A 23247-nucleotide genomic window follows, 5' to 3' on the forward strand; every position below is an offset into this window, starting at 1 on the left:
CTGATGTTATCTGCCCTGAGACACTGGCAACTGGCCAGGGACTTGCCTACACTGATATTTAGGGCTAACCTTAGGAGTCAGATTAGGTGATTGTGCCTTTGGCTATAATGCACCACAAATGTGAAGCTCATTTCTTTTTGAGATCAATCTTTCCTCCTTTCCTTATTTTTTTTTCCACTTAAGTTGTGTTATCATTTGTTCAGCCTGTGCAAAGGGCCCTTAAAGTAGATGTAAATGAATTTTGCAAAACCCACACAGGACCCCTTAATACCACTGGAATAATTGGGGTTTAACTGCAGTGAATCCTGCAGCACACTAAATACAGGCATTCCCAAGCCTTTCTAGAGGCTCACGACTAACACTCCCACAAGAAAAATGAGACAAAAGAAGTGCAATACCCATTCTGCCATAGAGCCCTCTGCCAGTTCCTGATCCTTCAGTGTTTCCCCCATGCAATTTCCATGCTCTCCTGGTAACTATATTGATGGCACTCATTTTGGCGTGGTGAGGCATTTTTTTCTCCCTCCTTGCCCTCAGGTCTGGGACTCCTCAACCCACCCTTCCCATCTCCCACCCCAAGTCCTGCATGTTCCCAGCCCCTTTCATTGGCATGAAGGCTGCTACCTCAGCTCATGGTGGAGACCTCATGCACAGCAGCTCTTCTGCTCAGCTGCCCTCCCCAGGGGTATCACCCCTGCTGCCACAGCATGAAGGGGAGCAGCATGGCAGGCAGAAGGACAGAGCCACAGTCCCTGCACCACGGGCCCAGGCACAGGAGCCACAAAGCCACACCAGAAACCTGAGTGTGTTCCAGTATCTCATCTCACAGGTGTTGGTGTTTGTGTTTGTGCTGTTATGTTGTGTGTACACCACACAAAACCCCTTTACCAGGACAGCACTCACGGGGCACCATCAGCAGCACAGGGTGGGACAGGAAAGTCCCCCTGCACTCAGAGCCCAGCATTTAGGCTGGTTCACCCCACACAGCCAAACAACAAACCACTGAACTGGAGCCCTGGCAATTTACATACCCTTTGCATAGATACAAATAAGCTCAGAAGGTGAAAGGCAACGGAGGAGCAGGTCCTTTGAGTGCAGATGCTTTCATCTTGGAGTTTGCTAAGGACAGATGTAAAGGCAGCTTACAATCCCAGTTGTACACATTCCTCCTTTGAAGCTCTGCCCCTCTCCCAGCCCAAACTTTGCCATTTAGCACTCTCATTACCTTGTAAGGTCTGCTCCTCCCTTCAGCATTTCGTCCCTCTGCAGAGCAGCAAGCTGTTTCCCTCCCTTCCCAGGAATCTTAATTAACACACTTTTTTCCCTCTGTGTCTGTTTCCCCCACACACTCCTTCAGACATACCAATAACTTCACTCAGGTTTGTTTCAATGCTTTCAAAGTTATCTTTAATTGCATTTTTGTTTTGCATAGGTCACAAGCTGACCTTCACACAAAACATAGCATGCATCAGAATTTGAGGACCTGTTTTGTCTGCACAGGGTAACATGCAGAGCTACACCTGTACTGCTAATTTGGACAGAGATGGCACTGGCTCTTTTAAACAATGATGATTCCATACTTACAGTAATCTAGCAACAGCTTTCATTCCATCAGTCACATGATGCCAAATCTTCCTATCATCTTTCTAGACTCAATAATTTGTTGACTGACCCAAAAAGGCTTTCCTGATTCTTCATGATTTCCTCTTAGCCAGCTGATTCACATCAATTCAAAAGATTACTCCACTAGGAGTGCATATAATAATTTAAAGATGGAAGAACCTCTTCCCGTCTGAGGTCCAGACGGGACCTGAGGGAGGATGGATGGATGGACACAGACTGAGCATGTTCCATGGCTCTGAATTTGAGTTTGCCAGCACAGCAAGCAGGCAGAGCAAGTGCAGGACAGCTTGTACAGTCACATAAACTTGCTTTCAGACATATCTTATTGCCCTTTTGTTTTTAACGTATGTCTTGTTACTTTTCTCCTTTGACCTCCGGGAGCCTTAGCAACCTTCCTTGGGAATTGCTCCAGTGGGAGCAGAGAGTTGCCACCTCTGCCTCTGGAGCCGTGTGTTATCTCCCTTCTGATACCAGCAATGGGGCAAAGAATCTGGAAATTCATCCAGGAGGCAAATAAATAACCTAAAATCCCTCTCACTTACAAATTCTGCTCAAAACCGTGGCAACAGCTCTCCCCCAGGACCCAAAATGAGCACTGAGTGGGGCCAAGGAGGAGCTGGGGAGCAGCTCTGCGCCCTCCCTCTGGGTTGTGCCCAGCTGACAAATGTAGACCTGGACTCCCAAGTCCCTGTAAAATCAGCCAACAAAAACAAGTTATTAGGGGTGTATTCGGTCACAGAAAGCAGATTACAAATTACCCACATGCAGCACTTGGAAACAAGATTATTTGTGACATAACAGATTGTCACCGTTGTAATCCAGAGCCTGTAAACACTTGTTAGTCGTCCACAGGCAAATGCAAATCTGTGCCAGTGTAGCTGTTTTTAGGTAGAGGTGATCTCAAAATACCAGATGCTAACATCTGAACCCTTTTCTGTGCCACTAATACTGTTCCCTGAATGCTTTCCCTGCTGACCTTAACCCAAATGTTGCCTGCGCCTTCAATGGCCCTAGGACTGCATCTTTGGGGAATTCTTTTATAAATCAAAATTAGGCACTACATTAGTAAGTGAAATTTTAAAGGGGGAAAATTATTTCTGAAATCATATTAAGTAGACTTGATTAAACTGTCCTTAGTTCCAAGAACCTGTTGACTATATTGTTAAATGATTAAAAAAAATTAGTAATTAAAGTCAGAAATCAACATTTTATCACTGGCACATAAGGTGTCTTCAAACAGTTGCTCAACCACCTCATTCCCAAATGAATGCATTTCAAGGGCTGACTGATTGCAGGGTGGCATCCCAGGATTGTGACAAATTGCAGAACCACACATCAACAGCAAACCCCTGCAGAGCACCCAACTTTCCAAAGCATCCTGTAAAGCTGAACGTGAAGCCAGAATGGATGCACGGACACCGTGCCATGGGGATCTGAGCAACAGTTCCACTGCAAGGGTTTTGCACTGCCAGCTGTGCAAACACAGACATTTTCCCTTAAAGAAGACTTGCCAGAGCCAAGGCAAAGAGGGGCTCTGCAGGGCAACACAAGGCAGCCATGGAGGGGATAATGGTATCTGTTCAGTAAAACAGATATTACTGGGTTCTGACAGTGGTGAGGTGGGAATCAAAGGCTGCTAAGCCAGGCTTTGGTACTCATTATGAAAATAGGACAGCAGCAACACTGTTGAAGGCATTTTCCAGCAATCACTCCGTGCCCTAACCCACACATTGCCCAGATATCTCTTGGGAGCAGAAGATTCCAGCAAGCTGATAAATGAAGAGCTTCTTCCTTCTCAACTCACAGAACCACATTTGGGCCCAGCACCCCGAGAACAGTAGCACTTGCTTGTGTTTTCATTATTCAGGCTTTATGGAAAATTCTGCATGACACCAAAGAGGATGTAGGGACATGAGAATTATGTTTTTAATCCATGATTAAGTCACAGTGAAACATTCACATGGCATATGCATTTGCAGAAGTAATGGGCCATGAGAAAAGGTCTCCTGTACAAGTCCCTTAAAAGGCTGGATAAATTCCTTCTGTCTCAGAGATTCTGGCACTTAGTTATCCTCAAAAGTAGCGTGAGCAGAGTGGAGGGTCATAGGAGGTAACTCCAAAGCAAGAGTACATACGTGTTCTGCTGTGCCAACTGCTGCCTTGAGAGACAAGGCACTACACCTGTTTTCTTACATGGAATTTCTCATTTACTTGCTTGATACTAGTTTTAGTACATTTGTAAACCATGAAGAAGCAGTAGTAACCCATTGTAGGGAACAAGAAAAGACTTAAATTGTGTGCCAGATTTCTGGATAATGCACCTATGTGTCACTTTGGATCTCATATCACCCCCCAGCTCAAGAAAAGTTCAAAGCTTGTAAATGAGTATTTCTTATTTTTCAGAGCACACAACACAACTGATGCCACCTGAAAGCAGACCAGGAAGGAATAAATTTTTCAGCTACCTGAAAGTTTTCCTCCTGAGCTCATTGTTTCTTGGCCTGGCCCCCGGTAGCAGATGCCAGGAGCCTCATGGGGCCAGCGTGGTGTCCGAGGGGCGCTGTGACACACACCCAGCCCTCTCTGCAGGGGCAGCTGGGTGGCTCTTTCTGCAGCTGAGCCAGGGCAGGACCTTTCTGCTGCTGCCCAAGGATTTCCCTCTGCTGGGAGGTTTCTCCCAGGGCTGGGTTGGCTGGCAGCATCAGGAAACAGTCCCAGCGTGCTGTGAAACTAGGGCCATAATATGTTAATGTGAAGACTTTTTCCAAGTAATCTTTACCATCTGTTGTCTCACACTGATGTTAGTATTAATAATTTATAGACCTTCTCCTAAGGCTGAGGAGGAAGCAGAATGCTAAGCTCTAAGACAGAGACAGTATCCATTTTTATTTTTTTTTAATGAGATTGATGTTGCTTCATACGATTGCCTTGCCCAGGGAATATATGGTGCTCTTCAGCTTTCTGCTGCTGCTGCTTTGGTAAGCCTTTTACTGAAAATAGCAGTGGCAAGATATTTATTTTAGTCCATTCCTCTGTTGCTTCTTTCCTTCTAAAATAAGGCATGCATCCTATCTGGTACATAAGCAAAGTGCACGTAAAGGTCAGAGGCAAAGCATAAGCTGACAATATAAGTCGCATTATAGGATGCAGTCACTGCCAGGCAAGAGCAGGCAGGGTTCCTTCTCGTGCAATCCAAGGCAGTGTTAGGCTGAAGGAGCACAGTTGTGCTACCAGTTTAAGCCAGCAGAATCTCCTTGCTATATTTAACCTTGATTTCCTCAGAGACCAAATATGCAAATGACAAAATGTGATGCACGGCAAACACTGCTTTCATAAGGGAGAGCTAAGTTATAGTCCCAAACAATCAAATCAGCCTTTCCTACTCACAAGGCTTCACTTTAATCCCTTATTAACAGGATTAATAGCAGACTTACAGTTCATACCATCTTACTCCCCTTTTACACAAACCAATCTAGCTGCTTTCACAGAGGGACAGGTGGATTAATAGTCTTAGTCAAAAACTATGGTGATAATGCAGAAAATCAGCCGAAGGGAGGGATTCCAGGGTGAAAAGGGACAGCTGGAAGATTGCTATCACAGCCATGCAGTGACTTCACCCGCAGATAGAAATGTGAAATGCGTGGGAGACCCTTCTGCTTCTAAATTGAAAAGCAAAACAAACCCCCTGAAAGATAAACAAGTACAGTAAAGGAATAAGTCTCTCTATTAATAAATGCTTACCAGAGGATAAACAAGTAAAGGGATAAAGAACCTGTGAAGCTCAGAAATGTGGAGGCACTCGCCGAAACATAACTCCGCTAAGAAATGCAAAGCTCTGACAGACTGTTATACAATCTTTGACTTCTTTTAATAACACTTGAAGGTCAGATGCCACAGCTCTTCCTGGAAATCCTAAAAAGACTGGGTGGCTCCCCAAGTTAGAAAGGAACTGCCACATCGTATGTTGTGCAACACAGAGCTATTGACTGAGGTATATTACATTACCTCCAGCAGCTGACTCAGCCCCAGTTGTTATAAAAGGCTTTGGTACCCGGGCGAGCAGCACGTAGCAGTCACACGCCCGGGGCCGGCCGGACCCCGGCTGGGCTGGGGCTGCGGCTGGGGCTGGGCAAGGTCGGGGGGTCAGGCTGATTTACCCCCCCAGCGCAGGGCTCAGCTGGGTTACCCGAGTTCACACCGAGCTATTGGCGGGCAGCGGCTCTGCTTACTCATTACCGGATCAGCAGGGGACAGTCTGGGGCGGAAAAGTTAACCCTTCCCCCGCCCCGTGTAGCGGGGAAAAGGTCCTTTAAAAACAGCGCCGGGAAGCCCAGGCTGGGGCAGCCCCCGGGGATGGGCGGATGCTGGAGGAGCTGTGCGGCTCAGAGTGGAGGTGCGGGGGGGAAAGAGAGGCTATTCTGGAGGTGGGGATTCTAAAAAGGCAGGAGAAATGACACCTGCAGCCAGCTTCACACGACCAGTTAATCCCTCATTCCCGACTCCCGTGTTAAGGGGTGAGGTAGGGATGTATATTGTGGGGTAAAGCACATTTCTCACCATGGCCCAACCCAGGTGTCAGTCCATTAAGATGCCTGTGCCCGTGTTTTCACCCTGTTTCACCAGTGTTCATGAGATTACTGCAATCTTGTAAAGGCACTTTTTCCCTAATAATTCAGACCTTTACTGTGCAGACCTCAGCTGGAGTCTCGTGTCCAGCTCTGGGCCCCCAGCATGAGCAGGATGTGGACCTGCAGGAGTGAGTCCTGAGGAGGCACAAAGCTGGTCAGGGGGCTGGCACATCCCTCCTATGGAGAGGCTGAGAGAGGTTGCCTCGTTCAGCCTGGAGAAGAGAAGGTGTCGAGGAGAACTTGGAGCCCCTTCCAGTGCATAATGGGTGCTGAGGCCTTGGCACAGCCTGCCCAGAGAAGCTGGGGATGCCCCATCCCTGGGAGTGTCCAAGGCCAGGTTGGATGGGGCTCTGAGCACCCTGGTCTAGTGGAAGTTGTCCCTCCCCATGGCAGGAAGGTTGCAATGAGATGATCTTTAAGGTCCCTTCAAACCTAAAGCCATTCTCTGATTCTATGTGAAAACAGAAAACATTTTTAGGATAACTTCCAGTGCTTGTGGCTTCACCTTTTAGAGCCCATAATCAAGATTAAGGGTAAAAAGACTCCAAAAGATGAGGGGGGGAATTATTGTTGGTGCCTCACAGCCCTGTTAGGCAGTACTATGATTTCCTGGTAATGACATTCTAATTTATGGCTTCTGAAGTTAGAAGTCATCTAATATATCATCACAGCCCACTAAGAGATATTAAGTTTGTTTTATTTGGTACTTAAAAACAAAATAAAAATATTTCTGCAGTATAATAAAAAGTGCATTTCTCCCTTTTCCATCAAGTCAAAATCCTCTGTAAAGAAAATAGTATCATTCTATCACAGAGAACAGATGGTGAATAGCAGGTATGCAAACTGTTCATACTACTCTTCTTTATTTCACCTTCCACTGTAATTACATTTCATGCCAGATTCCAAATGAAGTATTGAATTCATACATCAGAATTTGGTAGAGATTAATTTTACAAAGCTTTAAACATTAGTTCAATTTTGTGACATTTTGAGTGTAATTCATACACATCTCAAAGTGTGCCAGATACTTAGAGGTACATCAAAAAATGCAAAGGTCTTATCACAGTTTATAATCACAAATGAAATTCCCAAATAAACAATGAAATATAAGTAAAAAAGCAGTGAAGTTTGCTTGCATCTGGCTAATGCCTCCATTAATCTTCATTAGTAATTTCTAATATTAAGAGCAGGGAAGGTAGGATTTATAGCCCTTTTCAAAGAAGAGCCAACAGAAATTAGTTGTATTGGGCCAGTGGATCAGTACCAAGAATAGAGGAAGAAAAGATAGGACAGAGCCTTTAAAAGTGGCAAATGAAGGATTTCTGCAGATGAAGTGTACTAGAAGGAGATACAGAAAGACATTAAGGTGTGCATGTCCATGAAGGCAAGAGGCAAAACCCCCAAATTTTGTAGGAAGGTCAACAAAAGAACTTGAAGAAGAATGGGAGTTGATCCAAGTGAAAGGTAAGATAGAAATCAGCTTAGGAAAAATATCAGGAGCCAAAAGAGAACGTATTGCTTGTCTATAACTTTTGAAGGGCTGGTATATTTGTTATTTGGAGATTGTAGAGAAAATACAGTTGTGGGAATTTTAGGACTGAATGGCAATGGGAAAAGGTGGACAAGAAGCAGTAAGCCAGAAAAAAGAGGATATACTTACAAGCTTAATGAGCATCAAGGAAGAGAAGGAACTTTAAAGTGCCTGAGTTTCAGTTTGCTGGCATGTGGTTTTCCTTCTGCAGGGGGATATTGAGGAAGTTCAGCTGGCGAGGGAAAGGCAAGCTGTGAGCAAAGCAGAGTGGAAATGAAGAAGTTAAATTGCTGAGTTTGTAACGGGTGGTTGAAGATGTGGAAGTGTGTCATGACATGGGAATGGAGGAAAACAAGAAGCGTATGGCATTTCTGAAAGCTGGAGAACAGGTGGTTTTCAGGAAGGGAGGGTGGGCAGTCACCCTACAACGGAAGGGAGGATGAGCTTGCTGGTGACTTTCCTGGCAGTGCTGTAAGCCATTTCTATGGACAAGGGGGAAAAGAAAGCAGATTTTACAGGGGGAGAGAGAATTGACTGAGTAGGGCCACAAAAAATGAGATTGTGGTTTTCTCTAACTTTTTTTTTCTTTTTTTTTAACGTGTTTAAGACATATGGAGGCAAAGAAAGGAAGCATATGGAGAGGCACTTGAAAATGGGGCTGGGGTCAAGAGAGATGGTAGGGGAAACAATAACATGTTTCAGAAGCAGAGAAGGATGGTTGAAGATGTCTCATTGTTTCTTCATGTTCCTCCATCTGCCAATATCCATCTGTTGGTTTCTGTTGTATGCTCAAATGTCAACTCCAGTAACTGTTTAATGGATAATCAAATGGATAATCGTGTCTGTCTCCCTTTCTCAATGATTTTTGGAGGGATATAAAAATTATATCTTCCACACAGCACTGGAAGGGTGGGAAGGAAGGATCCATCCACTTGTTCTCTGCAGCCTAGAGGTTGTTGATTAAAAGATGCTGTTCTGGGAAGCAGAAAAGGTCAGATGTGAATCCATAAACCTGAGAAGGCCCCTGAACTTGTGAAGGGGGCACCCTGAAGCCCATTGAAGTGCTTAACCCCGTTCTATAAAAGGCACTGATATCATCACCAAATCCTAAAGGAAAAGCGTAACAGGAGAATCTGCACTGGGGAAGATACTCCCTAACTCCCTGTGGGCTGGAGCTTGTTGCCAAGGTCATCCAGGAGGTGAGATGCTGAAGACACCAGTTCTTGGTGTCTCTCCACATCTGCTTCTCTCTGGGGGCCCTGGCTCCTTTTGAAGGCACCAGAGTGATTTTGTGGATGGCGGTTCGTGAATCCAGGTGGAGAAGAGCATCACCAATGGCTGTCCCTCTCCTGCCTTGGCTGCAGGTCACCTCTTGCGCTGCAGAGGTGGCCCCTGAAGGTGTGTGCTGGCTAGCTGAGGAGAAGGGACACCTTTTTGTGAGAGACAGGTAAGGGAGCAGAGCAGGATGGAGGTGTGCAGTGCAACCCCACTGTGATCCACTGGAACCGCTTGCCTTTCCCACAAGTTGCAGGAGCAAGAAAGGCACCCTGTTGCTTGTTCCTTGGCTTTTCCCTGTCAGGAAGGCACTTGCCCACCTTCAGGGGTCACCACACTGTGAGTAGTGCAGTGATTTAGAGATGCAGAATTAAGAGATGAGTCCCTGCATCAGCATCCTCTGGCAATGACCCACTGGGAATACCCACCCCAGCAGTCATTTTCCCTCATGGCAAAACTCAGCGGCCAGAGCAGCACAGAGCTGAGTCAGTCTTTCCCAGGTCACCAGGAATCAGTCCCTGTCTGCTGCATCCCCAATCCGCAGTGACATATCTGTAATTATGATTTTCACTGTTATGTTGGTGATATTAGTATTTTTCTTGCTCTAGCCAAGACTCCTACTCTTCGTTCATGCATGAGCCTGTCATGCTATACAATTACAGTGGAGTCAGGGCCTGATCTGTACTATAATTATAACTGAGTCAGTTACAACAGGCTTGTCTCCTGACCTGCTTCCAAAATAGCCCCATATTTTTTAAAGCAAATGGGATTTTAGGTGTATTTTTCAACCACGTTAATGCACTACTCTTGTCTTGGATTTAAACCGGGTTCATTTCTGATAAAGCAACCCTTTTTTTAGCATAAGCAGGAAATGGTCCAAACTGGCTGTTCATTTACATTCACTGTCAGCTCCAAGCACCCTCTCTGAATGTCAGATATTTCCCGTTTGCATTCCCTCCCCACTTTGTGTGTTTGCTACTTCCTGGCATCCTTATCATATAGTAATGAATCATGCTGGAGTGAAGATGTCAAATTGAGATACAGAGTGGGACTAGTTTGGTCAGTCCTTGGTAATCAGGCCTTTTAACAGGGAAATGAATTTAAATAGGTCAATGAATCTTACATGTCTGTGCATCAGGAATTGTCAGCACCACAGACCTTGCAGTCAGGAGAAATTCTCTTTCAAGCAAAAGTTCATTGAGCAACAAACACTTCATTTACATTTACATTTAAAATGATGTTTTACCTTTGTGGGTTGTTGGGGGTCTTTCAAACTCTAATAAAAGATTCCTTATTTTTTACTTTTTTTTTCCTTAATACACAAAACAATATCTTTCAAATTAACTATGTGATCCTGTTAGAGCTAGAAAGATGCTTATGTAATCTCCCATCTCCCAAAATGCAGTTGTAATTCCTAAGCTTTATTTTTTCCTAATGTCTTTTTTGGTGATGACAATGTGAAATGTTGCATTACAAAGGTATTGAAATTGCTGTTGGAGGAAAGCTTGTCCCTTGCTCCATTATTTTAGGGTTCCTATAGGTTAGGTCTGATAAGGCTCTTTTTGGAAGTCACCCCATAAAATGGGGCTGGTGGCAGCCACAAGGATCTAGTTCTGACTTCAAGCCCAATTCCCCAGATGTTAGTCCAGGATGGCAGTACATGAAATTATTTAAAACATTATGGTCTGGTTTGGATTTCTAGGCATTTAAGTGTCATGATGAATGCACAAGTGTGGTGCACTCACATCAGTTAAAGTTTTCGTCAACTCCACTTCATCTTCTATATTTCATTTTGGGCAAGAGCTCTGAAGTTACAAACATTTGAAGCATAAAGTCAGACTTTTTGTTGATAGTTCTTATTTTGCATTCAGTTCAATACAACTCTTGCAATAGAGATTCAGGATAAGCCTTCAGACTAAGTCTACCAAAAGTCCAGTCCTATATTCAAATTCTAAAGGTCAAGTTTGCTGCAAAGCATGTGCCACTTAAGATACCTCTCTGACATTACTTAAATATACCTGTCTTGCATAGCATTTGTCTGAGGCTGTGTATAACTTAAAAAAAAAAAAAAAAGTCTTTTCCTGGAATAAATGTTTAAAAATTGGACTAAGGTAAGACTGTTATTATGAGTTCACCAATAAAAACAGAAGAGCTGTAATCTGCCCATGATATTAGGTATGCATATGTTAAAATGTTTATAATATACAAGTTATTAAAATTCAGCTGTACTTCCCATGGTGCTATATTCCATTCTTTAACGTGCAAAAATGTATAAACCAGTAGTTTTTAACATGTGCTTCATTAGCTGCTCTTAAATGGCGTGTGAAAATGAACTCAAAAGCAAGTCTATTGTCATTAGGCTCAAATCTGTTATATGTTGTTTGCCCTTCTCTCAGAAAATGTTTAAACTGAAAATCAGAAAGGACTGAAAACAGACAGAAGAGAACTCATGCTGAACCAGAAAGGAGGTGATGGACACTGGTCTTAGCAAGATTATTGCTGTCTGCTGGCCAGTCCCACCATCTTTCATTTACAGGATGCTCTGCTTCCAAATAAGTGAGGTACAGGTTTGCACCCTGGGATCCCTCAGACCTGATGCCCCAGGATGCAGCTGCAATCCTCTCCTCCAGTCCAGCTCCAGGGAAAGCTGGCAGTGGGTGCACAGGGGAGTCTGCTCATCCTCCTGATCTGAGCTCTTGTTTTCTTGTAGTCCCCCCTCTACCTGCCCAGGCTTCTCATGTCTCGGCTGGATAATTGGATAGCACTCACTTGTCCTTCCTGTGTATGTAACATTTTGCATAATGGGATCTTGATCCAGAAAAGGAACTGCAGTAAAGCAAGTAACATCACCACAGGAAAAAAAAAAAAATACAATCCTTTAATGGTGAGTAGACTTGTTGATGTGCAAGGGAAACACGTGTTGGTGTCCACAGAGCTCCTGGCATTGAGTGGAGCTATATGGGGCCGTGGGATGACTCCAGGAGCTTGTTCATCTCCACAAAGGAGATTTCTTCCTGTATAGCTTTGATCTGGTGTATTTCGAAGCAACACAGCCCCAAACCTAAGCTGGATCAATGCTTTGCCCTCCCTGCGTGCTGTGGCTCACACAAAGGGCCTTCCTGCAGCCAGCCCTGTTGTGGCTGCTGACGTGGCTGCTCCCCCCAGCCAGTCGTGTCAGTAATGTTTCTTAGGCTCACCCAGGGTACCTATTTAAATTATAGATCTGGACTACTGCTGGCTCCCCTCCAAATCTCTGATCTAGGAGCTGTTTTTAATGATAAATTACATATGTTTAATAGCTCAGCTATTTTGTTTGGTTCCTTCAGAACTTTGAGATGAATAGGCTCCAGTCTCAGTGATTTATTGCAATTTAATTTGTCAAGTTGTTTCAGCACTTTTTCTTATGCTCCTCTGACAGCAGTTCACCTTCACAAACCAAAGATAGGTATTTCCCTTTTCTCCTCAGAGTGAAGACCCATACAGAAACTACTTGGCAACCTCTGTGAGTTCTTTCTCCTCTTTGACCTCTTTTTCTCTTGCTCAGCTGATTAAATTTAGGGATTTTCCTGTGAGCATCCAGTGTTTGAATCCTATATCACTGCAATTGTTTTGTCCAATCCCTTTCATAAGCTGATTGATCACCAGTTTAATGGTAGGTACAATTTTTGCCTGGATTTTTCTGGAAATTCTCTGGTCTACATTTACTTTTGATCTCACATTTTCTTGTGACTGTTCTCTTTTCTCAATCATTGCCCATATTTGTTTCATCTGAAATACCCTTTCCTGGACATGGATGGTCAGATCTCCACAATTCCAAGGGAGGCTGCCCAGTCCCATCTAAGATTGGTTGCATTTCTCTCTTTCATGATTGTGTTTTACAAGGGCTTTGTATTTATGCAGAAAAAAGAGCTCTAACAAAGTCTGTTGGGTACTCAGCCGATTTCCACTCAAAAGTTCCCAATTTATAAGAGATTTCTGCTACTTGTCCCTGAGCATGTCACCTTGCAGTTAGTATAATTGAATTTAATCCAATTTATATTGCTCAATTTGTCATTTATTTCTTTCCATGTGATATCCTAATAGTCCTCTGCATTAACAGTACCTCAACATTAACATTGTGATCAGCAAATTTCATTTGTGCATTCCTGTGTGCCAAGAACCTTAGGGAATGATTGGTAGGTTTCACTACATTTCCTTGCACCATTCTCCTGCCTCCTCATGCTTTCCATTTTGGCACTCCTTAGAAAGATCTTTATCTACAACACGGCTACTAACATGGGTTTTCTTTAGCTTAACTTCTGTGGAAACATATGGAATTCCTTGTTAAAATTTAGGTACATAAATTCTGTTGTATTCTCCCTTATATATGTGTATTTTTGGTCTTATACCCCGTTACTACCTGACAAAACCCCCCTTAAAAAATTAATGAGGTAACAGTAATACAGCTGTTTCTTCAGTATCATCAGCAACTCTTTATATTTATTTTTAAGAAGTCCTAAATGATGGTTTGCTCCCTGTGCTTGTTTTTTCTTTAGTGTGTGGGTTTTTTCAGAACTGTATGTGGTGTTAAGGTAGTGTCTCAGTCTCTACTGAGTTGTGATCACTGTGAGAGCTTTGTGTTGGTGTGCAAAGGGAAAATATGTACCCTGTTGGTTCAGGCTGTAGCTGTTTTCTCCTCCATTTCCTAATTCTTCTGTTTTATTAGTCTGGCATATGCTGACTTTGGTGTGACTGTAACTGAGTTTTCTTAAGACTACTCCAGGTTTAATTCCACTGCACGTTGATTCCTGCATTTCCATGAAGAAAAGGCTCGTGGTTTAATCCCCCTCGAATGTGTCATCATTTTCGGGGGCACTTTCTCTGGAAGGACACCAGGCTTGCAGACCACTGTCACAGGGAAGTTTTGGAGCCTGGCAGGAGAACTTGCACCTACACCATAAACAAGAAACACTCCCAGCCCTCTGCAAGGTTGGCAGACTTTTAATTGCAGCGCGGTGGAGATGAATCAGTTGGGTGTCAATTGCCTTGGGAACCTTCTGGGTGACTAAATCTATGTCAGATGGGGTGACAGCAGGGGATAGGTGTGAAAAGCCCTGGCAGCAGGGAGACATTCCCTAAAGGAGAAGATGAACAGCTAAATGGGTCACTGAAGGAAGGGTGGTGGGCTGAAGGGGAAACAGAGAGTGAGGGATGGTCTGCAGACCTTTTTTTGAGAGTGTGAGCTGACCTGTGACAACTTCGCTGGTGACTTGAAGTGTGGTGCTCACTTCCTGAATGAGCTTCCTGTATAACTTGTTTGCTTTTAACTGGAGACTGCAGAGATTTCTTAGTAAATGGTCCTCCAATAATCTTCTCAGGAAGCCACCCCCATCTCTTTTATATTAAAAATTCTATGCCTTGCAACCTTTTTGGAAATATGTCTCTAAATCTCGTTGTGCATTCAAAGATTGTGGATTGGCTTGTGCTTTTGTTTTTTGTTTGTTTGTTTGTTTGTTTGCTTGTTTTTAATTAAATAGAACCACAAGCTGGGTAATAGAAATTGGGAAACTTGAGGAGGAATGTAAAAATTTGGTCAGTTGTTAAAAAGCATTCATTGAAACAGTATAGAAAACTAGCAACTGGGTCAATTTTGAGCACTCTTTTGTGCAAATAACTCTCTGAGGTCAAGGTATTTTGCAAAATCATTCCCCTCCCTTCATATAATGATCATGGTCACAGTGCAAATGCCTGTCTTAGGTCTAGAAAACCATAATTCTTTGAGACAAGCATCACTGCATGTCCTGCCTGTGTGATGTGGGACTGGAAGTATGTTTTAATATTCCCATGTCTAAGCCTTTGAGGGAAACTCCAGAAGGTTGCAAAGGTGCCTTCTGAGGAGAGGAGGTGCACACTCTGTTTTTCCCACCTCTCAGGAAGCAGGATGAAGATCAGAAGATCAAAACCTGGGATCTATGGCAAGGCAGGAGGTCCTTGCTCTTTCTTTCCCACTTCTCTCCCATTTGTGACACCTGAGAGTAGCCTGTCAATGTCCAGACCCTTTATTTCTTTCCCACGTTGTGGCCCTACCCTGGCCTGAGATGTGGATTTTTCCTATTGCCAAGCTAGATGTTGAACTGAAACTGCACTGAGTGAGAAAATCATGGGGAAACATTTTGTTTGTCTGCCCATATTGGGTAGATGTACCACAATAACAGAGATGCCACAGAATGCCACCTTTCTGGTCACTTCATAACCTCTGTCCTTTCCTAGCTAATAAACAGATCTGGTGAGAAACTCCAAAAATCTGCAGAACAGCCCCTGGCTCAGGAGGAGCTGAAGCAATAAAGGTGCTGTGGTGATGTGCCACGAGAATCCTTCAAATCCCCCTGACTCAGAGGAGGCTGGAGGCAGCTTGTGAGTCCTGTTTAAAGCCCAGGATGGGGGAGAAGATCTTCTGCTCCAGGGGCTGGTGTGCAGGTACCTTGGGGTGGCTGCCTTGGCTGCTCTGTAATGGGCAGAGGGGATCACTGCTCCTCATTTTCTCTCCTCAGGGCATGGAGCTGGCCAGGAAAGGCAGAGGCAGAGTGTTGTGTGTGCTTTGCAGAGTGGGAGCCACTTCCCTGACTCCTGCTAGGGAATGTGTCTTTATTTGGTGTACTGCAGGGTGTGTGCTCTCTCTGACCTCCCAACAGGGGATGTCTTACTTCAAATGGAGAGCTGCTATTGCTGCTGCTGCTTGCATCCAGGCAGAATTTGGGAAGGGAAAAGCTCTTTGTCACGAAGGTTGGTATCCAAACACCACAGGTAAGCTCTTCCAACTGGAAAAAAGGAGACAGAATAAATAAGCCACCACCAGCACCACTGGATGGACACCCATGGCCAACTCTTACATAAACCTGTCCAAGACAAGCCCTTTCTTATGGCTTTGTCAGGTAGTGTTTATATTCCAGCCTTGGCAAATAAATCTTGTGTCATTAAATAGGAAATAGTTTAACACTTTACCAATGCTATCATAATGAATTAATTTGATATTCATGGGAATACCACATGTGCTTTCCTAGGTGTCCTACTACCATTTCACTTTCACTAATGGGCACTTGAGTCATACTTATTTTTCCCCAAAGCCACATAATGATCTATAATATTCCTGAATAATTGCGCTTTAAGTGGGAGCTAACAGGGTTGACTACTCCCAGAAATATGTCAAAATATTTTTACTATTACAAGTAGGAATGTGAATACTAACTGGACCTGCCCCAATCCATTTAAATATGTGGCAAAAGTTTTACAAAAGAAAGTTCTAGAATGTTTTTTGAAGGTTAAAAAGTCCTCAGATGTTGGGGGTTTTTTTCTGAATATTTTTTATAGCCATCTGCAGAAGAGCAAAATTGCTAAATTGGGTTAAAGATAAAAAAAAATAAAAAGGAAAAGAAAAGCAAGCATAGGCTCATGTGGTACCAAAATGTAATTATTTCATAGTAGCTGAAATAACTTCACAGCCTCATTTATGCCATTGATTGAAAATAAATGTTAGTTGCAGGTGTGCTAATACCAGGCTGGTATGTGCAATTTGTGGGTGGAAAGAAGCCTTAAAAACAAGTCTCCTTCTTGAATGCATGAACTTTGCTGCCTTTCTCGTGGATAGGTATCCTGGAGAGGTATTTGCATCTACATCTAGTTCTGTTTTGAGGCTGGGCTGAGTTTGCCCTGTGTTTTCCCCACAGAGCCCATGGGAAGAGCCTTGGTCCATGCTGGGATCCTGGAGCAGCTGGGGCTGGACCTCGGAGCAGGGGGGGGGGGGTCAGGGTCCCTCCCCAGAGCAGCCAGAGGGGGCCTGGCCTCACCTCAGGACCACCATGAAATGCCAGCTGTGCAAACATCCTCTGCATCATCTCTGCTCAGGATCTGATCACAACCCCTGTTTGTTTGTGCCTTTGGCTTGGCCACACGAGAAAGTGGGAATACCTGGCCAACACCAGATGCACTCCACAGGGAATGTCTGCTGTGTTCCACCTGCTTCTGGGTGCAGCAAAAGCCAGGCATGGAGGGGAGAGGTGAATGGAAATTATTTGTTGTGAGGCAAATCACAGCAGGCACACGGAACCCTCAGGGGTGAGCTCTGCCTCATTTGTGCAGCTTTTGCATCCTGGCCACCATGGAGTTGCCAGGGAGAGCACAGAGTTGCTGCAGCTGTGTCCTTGAGTGACCCCCAATTGCCAGGTCAGACCTTGAATGAGAGTGAGCCAAGAGCCACCCTGTCATGCTCACGTTAATGAAAAGGAGGAGGTCCAGGAATAGGACTGGGTAGGAGAAGTGGAGCAGGACATCTGTGTCCTCAGGAGGATGCTGTGGTTCCAGAAGGAACCACTGAAGTACGTAAGACTTCTTTAATTAAAGGATTTACCTGTAGTCTCAGGATGGAAATGACGTGCTTTGTTGTGCCTAATTGGGAGGCTGCTCTCCAGAGCCACGGCACCGACTCCCGAGCTTTGCGCGGAGAAATTTCTGCGCGCAAACCGAACCGCCGCGGCAGCCCCGTGCACGGCAGCACCTAAGGAACATCTCATTTTTATCTGATTAAGGACTGGGAAAAAAATGAGGGCAGGAGCCTTGCTCATGCATTATTGAAACGTCTGCAGTGATGCTGGCGGGGTGGCAGAGCGTGCCTGCTGGTGCTGGAGGAATGGAGGCTCTGTCTGGCGGGATGCAGGGAGCCCTGGAGAGCCCTGGGCTGCGGGGCCTGAGGAGGCTCCGAGCATCCCTGAGCTCCCTGCAGGTGGAGGATGTGGGGCAAAGAGCATCAGTGAGCTGCATCCCGGGAGGTTCGGCCTGATCCAAAGGGAAATGCTGCAGGAGACAGCTATGGGTGTGTTTTCCTCTGCTTTGGGTTAGTGTTGGATCTGGGCTGGCAGCAGCTCTCCTCTGCTACAAGACTTGTCATGGTATAAAACATCTCCTCCCTTCTGAATCACAGAACAAAGATGTGCTTCCAATCCACCCCATTTGACAAATTCCCATCTCCTTCCTCTCCTCCAGCCTTCTCCACCTCAAAATACATTTACTCTTCATATGGCTGATTAGCCCTTTTCCTGCTTATATCTCTTTTTTGGAGCAATCCCCAAATTTGAGGCATCAGTATTTATCAGTGAAAAACATTTTCAGGCAGAAATTCCCTACCAGCTCTAACTAAAAGTCAAGGCAGGTGACAAACCTTTGCGGGTGCATTCAGAGAGATTCCCATAAATGATGTGTGTAATGGTACAGTGTAACACACATGGCCCTGAACAATCAGAAATATAAGACTCCGAGTTGGAATCCGTGTTGGATTTTGCCAGGGTCTTTGCTGTGTGCCCCCTTCTCCCAGACAAGGCTGTGGGGTGGGCTGGATGCGCTGGGGTTCCTGCTGTGCAAATTACAGTCTGGCAAATTAAAATGACAGAAGTGGCAATTTAAGTTAATATGCTGGGTTATGAACTCTGCTGGCAGAGGTACAGACAGGACGCCTGTTCTCCTGTGCTGACTTGTGATGGTGGCATTGGCCTCTGGGACAGGGACAGGGCAGGCAACTGGCAGTGATAACCTCTTCTGCCATCCCTGCTCTATCTGATGGGAACTGGGAGTCCCAATTGGTTTTGCATCATTTGGTGAGATAAAGCAAAATTGTTAATGAAACAACTGCCCTTTTGCAGTATCTCCACAAAACATCCTTGAGTGATGGAGGACCTTGAATGGAAGTTCTGTTAAACTAAACAAGTGAAATTCAACTTGAGGCAACTAAGGAGTCTGTTCTTACATTTATAAGGTTTCAGAAGGTTTGTCAGTGCATCTAGACTGGTAAATTCTGTTCTTCCCCATACTCCTTGCAATTCTGAACCAAAGTGCCACTGAAGGCTCTGTCACAGAAATAAAGGCACAAAATAAATTTTGTCTTTACCGACTTCCTATATGAAATACTGCTGTATTTATGCAGCATTTTAAAGCCTTGTTTTCCCCCTCATTTACCTTTGGCACTGCAGTTCTGTGCCTGGACAAACTACTTTTCAGCTGTAAGCTGGGGCCGTTTTGTTCTTTGGAGTAGTGCTCAGTCCTTGGTGAAGCTCTTTTGGTGAGGAGTTACTCTTCCCATCTTATATTTTGCTGTTGTAACATAATCATAGTGATTTGGAGTAGAGGACTGAATGTGTGATCCTGAATGGTTAACAGCTGAGGAGCCTGGCAGCAATTCCCAGTGCATCCAGTTCCAGCTTAGGTTTGGGAACCCACTCCCTGGTGTCCATGGAAAAGAAACCCAGTTTCAGGGGCTGCACAGGAGCTGCTCTGCCACACAGTCTGGGCAGCTGGGGGATGGGAGTCCTGCATGGAAAGCAGAGTGCCCCTGTGACCTGGTGCCTTCCGTCCCAAATCTTTCTCTTCATTGTAAATCCCCCAAAACGGCCTGAACTCAAGAGGCCTGAGCAATGCACTGCAGATCTATGTTCCCCTATTCCTGCTTTCATCAGTTTAAATCCTGAGTTTAAGCTGAAGGCATTAATGCTGTATAATCAGGATTTTTAAAACCAAAAGAACTCAAGACACATTGCAAATTTCAATTTTCCACCTAATAAGTGCACTTCTTTCAATTTTACAAACAAGCATATTTCAACTCCACTACTTTAAAGGACCCCCCTGATGTTATTAGTTTATCAGCCAACTCTGATAGGCTAAAATGCATTAAATTATATATAGAGAGAATATTAAGCAAATTTAAATGCAAGTCCAAGTAGAACATACGTAATATCAGTTTTAAATTAATAATAAAGTTACATATTTCCCATTAAGCCACATTTGCTGGATTAGGCTGAAGAAATAGTATTAAGTATCTCACCAGAGCAATTCGGTGCTCAGTTGACAAAACAGACAAATGTACTACTTCCCATATAACAGCATCTATTAAAAAAAATTACTAAATTCTTTGCCACTAGGAATCAACAGCTTTATTGAATGGAAACATTTCAGTCAACACCAGTGCCTTGATAATAATATTTAAGGTGAAGAGAAACCCCTAAAGTATGTCAAGGATCAGAATTAATAGTTGGGGTGGAAATGTGGGGTTGTATTTGCTTGTGGTTTTTTTCAATTTCTCAGTAACTGAGAAATACTCAATGTGAGTTTGGAAAGAAGAACAGATGTCAGTGTGAGCTCTGAAACAAGACTTTTCTGGTCTCTGATCTAGTTCCTGGCCCTGGTCAAAAAAATCCAAGGAGCTGCTTTATGTTATGTTCTCTTTAAATCAAGGAAACACACCTCAGTTGCAAGCCTTTTTTCTGAATCATTCCTCCCTCCTTGCCTGCAGATGTCTGAGAGGCAGCTGGGAATCCCCAAAGACAGGAGCGTTCATGGGAGTCTGCTTCTTTGACATTTAGGGTAGACAAACAGCTCCAAGGATCTGGGACAAAGAGATCCAAAAGCTGGGTCTGAGCATAATGCTGAAAAATTGCTTCACTATGGGTTATTCTGACTATTTTTATGTGTAGCATGGGAGTGAGAACTGGATTAGGAGGCCTGGGGGGTTGAATGGATTACAAACAAAAAGCATTAAGCTAATCATAGGAGTGATGTTCCTTAAGGGCAAGGATGAACAAATGGCTGAATTTTCTTTTGTCCCTGAATTACTACCATGGAACAGTAAACTAGTCAAAACAGTAGCTGTTTCCAAGCCAGGTCTGCTACATTATGCATTTCTATAAGTTTTATAAATATAGGTGTTGCTTAACACGGATTGCTTGCACGATCTTGGATGTACTCATAGAAAGGGAATTCAAGGTCAGCAGTCCCTGAAGGCTGTCAAACTATTTACAAGTTTGCTATTTATAAGGACTGGTCTGGGAGTCCTAGAAGCAATAAGTTCTTAGGCAAGCGGTTTAATTTCTGCATGACAGAAGAGCTGCTGTTTCTGTATCAGTGCCTAGATGCCATTGCAGTTCTCTTAAATTATCTTAAAATCTCTTCTGCTTTGTTATCTACATTCTAGTAGTGTCAGGCTCACCCCTAACCAGTCCATATCACCTGAAAAACAAAGAAAGCAAGAAATATCAGTAAGGCCACTGTTCTGTGCAAGTTCTATAAGATTTCAGGGATGGCAAGAGTTAATCAGAAGTTTAATGATTAATATAGAATAATAATCAATTGACCTTGGGAGTGCAGCATGTTATAGAATAGCAGGCTGGAGGATTCATTGCATTTCTACAGAACACTGTCTGAAGAAAAAAAAAATTCTTTTCTAAGGAAAGTGAAAAGTAGGGCATACTGGTTTCTGCAGACCAGAAAAAGCACATTGCTTGCTCTCATATTAGGCTTTGGAACACTCAAGTGAGGTGGAAAATGTAGAGAAAAATTTGTGACTGAACTGCAAACATTGCAGATCAGAAGGACTGGTGCACAGAATTCAGATAAGCCTCTCATGAAGAGAGAGACTAGTTGTTCCTTCCTCAGCAGTGTTACCCAAGAGTATGTACATACTGTGCCTTTTGTTCTTTTTGGGTAGGTGGATGGTACATCCTAGAAGGGCATCACTCATTCTAGGGAGTGGATCTTTGGAAGTCATCTCTCCTGGCTGTAGTACCTGAATGAAAGCAGTCTTCAGTGCTCTTGATCTAACACCATATGTTGTCTAGAGCCAGAGCACTCTCCCTGTGTTTGTAAAATAACAAGAAAACCTTAAGCCCCGCAATCCCTGCCTCACCTTCAAAATATGAAAACCCTTGAGGAGGCATCTGGAGTTGCACATTACTTTATCTGTTCAGAGATTCACAAAGGAATATTTTCCAAACGCCCCATGATTCTTTCAAGACCACAGTTTGCATCATGCTAAGGCAGCAGGGAGATGGTAAACAGAACAGGGAATGCCATACAAACGCTGGCAAAAATCAGGGAAAGCAAGGTGGGAGCAATATCGCTCAAGCTGTCAGATCTGTGAGCAAGCCTCGTGAACCAGCTGAGTTATGGCAAACTCCTGCTATGAGGGAATTGCAGTAACTGAGCCTTGCACTCAAACATTTATAAGGGTGTCCTGGGATAAATAAAGGTGCAGCCTCTGTAAACTCTGCTGTGAAAACAAACACCTTTGAACCAAACCAGTTACAAGGCTCTATAAAGAATGGGCATAGCTGATGATAATTATAAGATTTGTATCTTGGTTTTCTATCTGGAGAACGACAGTCTGAGTCTTCCTGGCTGTCAAGGAGTTAAATGCATGGCCCTGGCCCGAGCTGCTGCAGAAGGCAGCGCTGGCACTACTGCAGTATCCCTGTTGGAATACGGAGCGTGCTCGGTTCAGGGTCTCCACGGGAATATACAACAAAATAGTAAAACCCCTTTGATTCCCAGGCAAAGCCCCTGCCAGTTGGGGCCAGACCTTCTTAAAACACTGGTCATATTTTTTCAGGTAGAAGACTTCAGCTTATTGTAAGATCATACCTCATGCACTCAGACACTGCTGTGTGTCACATTGAGCTCTGTTTAGAAGAGTGATCTGGATTACAGAGACATTTCGGAAATCATGCACTTATCAAAAGTTTGAATCAAACTTGCTGTCTATAACCAAACTGAATAATCAGACTCTTGAACCATGTAATGGGTTTGCAAAAGAGCAGGGGACATGCAGGGAGACAATGATTTAGCAGAATTTCACTCGGCATTCAAGCATGCTAGCATGTCTGAAAATAAGGGATACATTATTAATTAGTTAATGTTTGCAAAGTATTTTGACTCTGGAACGTGCCAAGTGTTCTTCTTCATTAATTTTCAGTAAATATATGACTAAGCAGTATATGTAATAAGGACACAAAATGTGGTAAGTAGACAAAAGACCTGAAAACACACAAAACATTTTATAAAGAGAGATGCTATCAACTGGGGGAAAAAAAAATGTTCAGATCAGTGGAGTAAATATTGTGATGATGCAGCTACCAGTTATTTATTAGCTCAGCACTAATGTAGGGGTATGCCTGGCAGCAGTGATGACCAGTTGAGACAGCCAACGTCCTACAAGACCCGTAAAGCTGACCTCTATCACCTTTTCTCCTCTGGTGCTAAATTTGGCACAGCCCAGACTCAGCAGACCTTCTCTTACCTTCTGGGGCTGCCTAATGCCTGCTTTAGGAGCTGCGTGCACTTCTGCAGCTTTAATAATGTCTGGAAAACCACTTCTCGGTGGCAGTCACAACCCCTGCG

The 23247-nt window shown here is 44.0% G+C and overlaps 1 long non-coding RNA gene across 1 annotated transcript in view; it reads right to left on the reverse strand.

Moving 5' to 3' along the window:
- The window catches only part of LOC132324242 (uncharacterized), a 48801-nt gene extending 43342 nt beyond the window's left edge, over nt 1-5459 (reverse strand). Inside the window, exon 1 of the long non-coding RNA XR_009485549.1 lies at nt 5365-5459. This is a non-coding gene — a long non-coding RNA (uncharacterized LOC132324242). The remainder of the gene's footprint in view (nt 1-5364) is intronic.
- Nucleotides 5460-23247: the final 17788 nt, after the last annotated feature.

The sequence above is a fragment of the Haemorhous mexicanus genome, chromosome 2 (assembly GCF_027477595.1).
Source record: "Haemorhous mexicanus isolate bHaeMex1 chromosome 2, bHaeMex1.pri, whole genome shotgun sequence".
Classification (NCBI taxonomy): domain Eukaryota; kingdom Metazoa; phylum Chordata; class Aves; order Passeriformes; family Fringillidae; genus Haemorhous; species Haemorhous mexicanus.